Source organism: Prionailurus viverrinus, chromosome F2 (assembly GCF_022837055.1).
Source record: "Prionailurus viverrinus isolate Anna chromosome F2, UM_Priviv_1.0, whole genome shotgun sequence".
In the NCBI taxonomy this organism is placed as follows: domain Eukaryota; kingdom Metazoa; phylum Chordata; class Mammalia; order Carnivora; family Felidae; genus Prionailurus; species Prionailurus viverrinus.
The window spans coordinates 26,635,940-26,641,692 of record NC_062578.1 but is presented as its reverse complement, the minus strand read 5'-3'; the positions used below and the strand labels follow the sequence as shown (position 1 = coordinate 26,641,692).

General features: G+C 34.3%; 1 pseudogene; it reads left to right on the top strand.

Annotated features, from left to right (window-relative positions):
• Positions 1-640: 640 nt before the first annotated feature.
• Positions 641-1,275, top strand: LOC125156185 (calcineurin B homologous protein 3-like; annotated as a pseudogene).
• The last annotated feature ends 4,478 nt before the right edge of the window (positions 1,276-5,753 follow it).

Genomic DNA, 5,753 nt, shown 5'->3' with positions numbered 1-5,753 from the left:
TGGTCCATACAATTTTTAGGATTATCGTTCTATTTCTATGAAAGAAATGCCCTTAGAATTCTGAGACAGGTTGTAATGAACCTGTAGATCGCTTTGAGTAGTACAGATGTACAGTAGTACATTTTAATAATATTAATTCCTCTAATCCACTAGCATAGAACATCTTTCCATTGATTTGTATCTTCTTCATTGTCTTCCATCAGTGTCTCAGAGTTTTCAGTGTATAGGTCTTTTGCCTCCTTTGGTTAAGCTTATTCCTAGGTCTTTTATACTTTACAATATAATTGTAAACAGAATTGTTTTTTTAATTCCTTTTTCTGATAATCCATTATTAGTATATAGAAGCATAACATATTTTTATATTGATTTTGCATCCTTCAACTTTACTGAGTTTGTCTATTAGTTCTAACAGTTTTATTAGTTATATGGTGGAATCTTTAGGGTTTCATATATGTAATATCATGTCATCCTCAAATAGTGACAGTTTTACTTTTTCTTTTCTGAGTTGTATAAAATATTTATTTTTCTTGCCTAAACTGCTTGACTTGCAACTCAGATCTGGCCTTGGTGTCTCCACCATGTTGGACCCAAGGTCTGACCATCTGCTGCAGAGCCAATGCCATCCCAGGCCCTACAAGGAATGTGTTCCTCATGGCCCCCTCCATGGGGGGAATCTGAGGAAGTGAGTGAGCTTGTGGGAAATACGGGCTTCTCGTCAGACCAGATTCAGCTGCTTAAGTGAAGGTTTAAGCAGCTAAGTGGAGACTAGCCCACAATTCGTAAGCAGGACTTCAACAAAGTCCCTGCCCTGGAGCTCAATCAAATGTGACCCAAAATCCACCATGTCTCCTTTGACAGCAGGAACCTTTGGCAAAGGGACCATCTGCCTGGCCCAAAAGACCAACATTGAGCACTTCCTGACCCATCGTGTCCTACTTCTGACCCATCCACACCACCATGGAGCCAGAAAGAAAAGGTGAGGTTTCTGTTCCACACGTAGGACTTAGTCAGCAAAATTCACATCACCCAGGAAGAATATGAAAACGTGGGCAAAGAAGTCTTGAGCAATTGCCACAAGGAAAAGGACTCTGCTCACTCCATTACAGACGGGGCATGATGGAGGTGGCTCGCACCTGCATGAGGCAGATGGAGGTGGATCAAGAGTATGAGGGAGTCACTTTCAATGACTTCCTGAAGATCTGGCAGATGATAGACATCATGGACAAGATGCACATCAGCTTCATTAAGATGGACACCATTGCTCTTTGTCAATAACCCACCACCTCCCCAACAGAGAAACTGCACTTTGCACCAGGGCAGCCTCCCTGGATGGCATGAAGCAGCTGACACCTCATAGGCATCGTTTTGCTACAGCTCTGAGAGTTTTCTTGTTGATATGTTCTTGTTCTATTACATATTGGGTTTGCGTGTTGGAGATGGCCGGGAAGGGTTAGAGGGAGAAAGATCATTTTTCTTTTAGTTTAGAGGTTGCTGGCCCGTGATAAACCAAATTCACACCTAATAGGTTGGTCTGCATATTTTCCAGAGATTTTGGACTTTGAACAGGATACCGTAACTGGATAAGATATTGAGGTTGACTCCCTGTGGGAGAGGCAAGCATTTTTAGTGCATGAGAAAAAAGTTGCAAATAGATATCTAAGAGAAGAAAAGTATACACCATAGCAGAGCCTATTATTTGCCCCTAATATGTATGCTTTTTATTCTATATTAATAGAAAAAAATTTTAATTGAGCACATGGCTTCCCATAGGGAGACTATATTTCTCAAGATTACCTGCAGCTAAGTGTGGTTATGTGTCTAACTTCTGTTCTATAGCCTGTGAGCAGAAGTTGTACAATTTCTAGTCAGTGCTCTTAACACAAATAACCATGTCTTTCTATTTTTTTTTTCTGTTGAGGGAATGGGGATAAAATGACAAAAACTAGAATAATCATCTCAAACCAAAAGATGGAAGCTAGATATTGAGGGTGATTAGCAAAAAGGTAGATTAAGTCTGGGACCCCCATGACTTCATGGAGAAAACCCTTAACAATAGAGGAACTCTACATGAATAAACAAAGTAAAGTAATAAAATGAAATAAAATAAAATAGTAGGAAACTTTTATAACTCTTGTGAACTATGTTTAAACTCTTGTGAACTATGGCTATCTGTTTCAATATCAAAACCAACATCCTAACTAATGCCATCAGATCTGGGAGATTAAGTTGGTTTATTATTTGGCAGATAATTTATTTAAAAAATAGTATCTATGCAAAGAAAAAAGTCTTCAAATGTATGGGAAGAAAAAAAATGTCCACAAAAGAAATACAATCAGTCTAACTTCAAAACCAGATCATTATGGGAATATATTCCCAACTTTTTCTTGTCCAAAGGATGCTTCAAAAATTTTAAAACCAGAAAATTTTTAGTGTGTGTATGTGAAAGAATAAAAATCATTCTCATTTGGGAAAGGACTAGAAAACGTATTACCCATACTGCTCTACAAATAGTTGTTTTTAGTATACTTATCGTATGTGTATATGAATTGCATCACCTCACAATTTATATGTTGAAGTCGTAACCCCCAGGACCTGAGAATGTGGCCTTATTTGGAAATGAGATCATCACAGATGTAGCTAGTTAATACAAGGTCACACTAGAGGAGTGCAGATCCCTAATCTTATATGACTGTTGTCCTTATGAAAAAGGGAACTTTCGGGGCGCCTGGGTGGCGCAGTCGGTTGAGCGTCCGACTTCAGCCAGGTCACGATCTCGCGGTCCGTGAGTTCGAGCCCCACGTCAGGCTCTGGGCTGATGGCTCAGAGCCTGGAGCCTGTTTCCGATTCTGTGTCTCCTTCTGTCTCTGCCCCTCCCCCGTTCATGCTCTGTCTCTCTCTGTCCCAAAAATAAATAAACGTTGAAAAAAAAATTTAAAAAAAAAAAAAAGAAAGAAAAAGGGAACTTTGGACACAAAAACACACACAGGGAAAATACCATGTGAAGATGAGGGCAGAGATTGAAGCAACACAGCAGAAACCAAAGAATGCCAGAGTGCCAACAGATAACCAGAAGTTGGGAGAACTTCAGAACACATCTTTTCCAGATCTCAGAAGCAACCAACCTTGCCAGCACCTTGATCGCAAATTCCTAGCCTCCAGATGTATAAGACAATATATTTCTGTTGTTTAAGACACCCAGTCTGTGGTACTTTGTTACAACAGTCCTAGCAAACTAATACACTTACTCAATTGGCGTAGTAAAAAAAATTAAGAACTAATGAATGGAAAATCCATCCAATAAAAGGACTATTTACAGATATTGAAACTAGTCAAATTTAGCACTAATCTCTAAAATGATTATTGGAAATATGGTTACCAAACAATGCAAATGTCAAAATGCTATCTCGAAAGAGAAGTAATAATGTAAGACAAAATATTCATGCCTGCATGTGACTGACAACTCAAATACCTTTACTAAGTCCAATTTCCTTTGAAATGTTTGCCCTTAACTCTGAAATCTTCCTCCATAAGTACCTAAACATAGAAATGTAAATATTTCTTTCATGAAACATGAGTGTATCAGTACACAAAACTGAAACAGCATTCACTCAGTAATAAAGCTCATGGTCACTGGAAATGCACTTTGATTTTTAAAAAACTGAGAAATTAATAAGTTGGACATGTGACCTTTATGATCTTTGGTTCTACTTCAGAACTTTAAATGTAAAGCCTTAAAATTTAAATGTTGTGCTTTGAAATTATTTTTAAAGGGTAATGTATAACTGAATGTACAAGCATTTTATTCAAACTTGATTTATACAGCAGATTTAACATTTATTCAACAAAGCTTTGCATCTAATAATGAGTACACTTGATGCTTTTAAAAGCTTCCTAAATACCATCAAATTTTTTAAAAGGTGTTGGAATTCAACCCCAGTATTTAGCTTATTCCATACTATGTGTTTCTCTACTAAAAATAGGCTTTATTTGAACTGACAAAAACAAAAACATTTTGTGAACTTTATACAAATATTTTATTTCATGTATGTATTTATTATAAAAACACGGTAGTTAAATTATTTCCTCTCACCTATTTATTTCTTTTTCATGAAGCAATTTATTTTTTTTTTTGTTCAGTTTGTGCTTCAACTCTGGGTTTTGTTTCTTTGATATTCTTTCAAATGTAAGTAGATTCTCCTGGTGGTCCCAAGTGACAGAGTAACTTATTTCTGCAGTAGCAATATTTTGTTATTCCAGTAAACTCATGCAGTAACCTGAAACTGTTCAACTGAGTCTGCTCTAAATAAAAGTTCTGCATAACTTTCAACTTTTTATAAGCCTAAAAGGTTTAGAATTTTTTTTTCCTTTTGTAGTCCCTCAGGAATTCTAAAAACAAAAACTTAAAATCACTTTAAATAAAAACCTGGCAGGGTTTTCAAAATGTTGGTAAAGCAAAATTTTACAGTATAGTCCTTGCAAGTTTTGCTCAAGACCAGATGACAGCATAACAAATTAAAAAAAAAAAAAAAAGAAACGAAATAAAGATTTTTGACTAATGAATCATCAGTGTCATTTCCAAAAGGATTGTATAACTTCAGTTAATAAAAGATTTACTTGTACTCATATGAATGTTCACTGTCTAAAGATTTGTTACTATACAAAGTAACATTTATTTGGGAACTTGGTGAAATAAACTGGCCACACCTTTGTTCCTATGGTGATCATTCTTATTTAATGAAAATAACAAGCAATGTTTTAAGAATCATTAAATTTTAAGTGTAAAAGCAGTGAAGTTACTGTGTACATGGAGGGAAGATTTCGTTTTTAGATGAAGTCTTCATTTTATAAAAGTGACTTTTTTTTCTTTTCTAAAAGAAATATTTTTTTTTTCATATTAGCGTACAATAAGAGAAGTTGAATTTTCTGGAAGACTATCACTCCCATTATGAATTTTATTCTGTAGTTATGAACTGTTCTGTAGTTCCAAGAAGTACTTGTTTGAATTGCAAGGTTATTACCCTAATTTATAACTTTTTTTAGTTGACCGGGTCAATGATCATGGTTACTATCCCCTTTTTACTGAAATAAAATTGAGGGACAGGATATTCCTATCTGGCTGTTAATTAGAATTAAATGATAATTTTCATATTTATATCACTTCATCCTCCTGTTTGTACTATTTGTTTTATTTTACTTATAATTAATTTTTAATAACTTTAATTCAATTTATTCACTAAAGGCTAGATTTATGTTTCCCAGTATGAAATATCATTCAGATACTTCCAAAGACTTTAGAATCATTAATTATTTGATTTTAGATAAAAAAAATTGTTTAGTTTGAAACTTATATTTCAATTCTTCTGTGCCTGTAAAAATTGTCAAATCAAATTCTCAAAATATGAATGATCCCAAAAGTTTTATTTTAAATACACAGAAAAATATGTGTATTATACAGAAATAGAAACTGGTAATGAGTAAGAGAAAAAGAAATGAATATGAGTGAATATATATTTTAAAATTTTTTCTAATAGGGCAAAACCACAGGAAATATTTTGCTATACAAGTTTCATTGTTTTTTCTTCCTGTGACAAAACAAAAACCTCCAAATTTCCTATTAGTTGACTATGTAGTTCATTGTACTTGTACAAAATAGAGGTAATTTTACACATTCATGAATAATAACCCATTGTAAATTAAAATTCAATTGATTATGAATGTCTATGTTAATCTTATTTCAAATATTAAAAGATGTA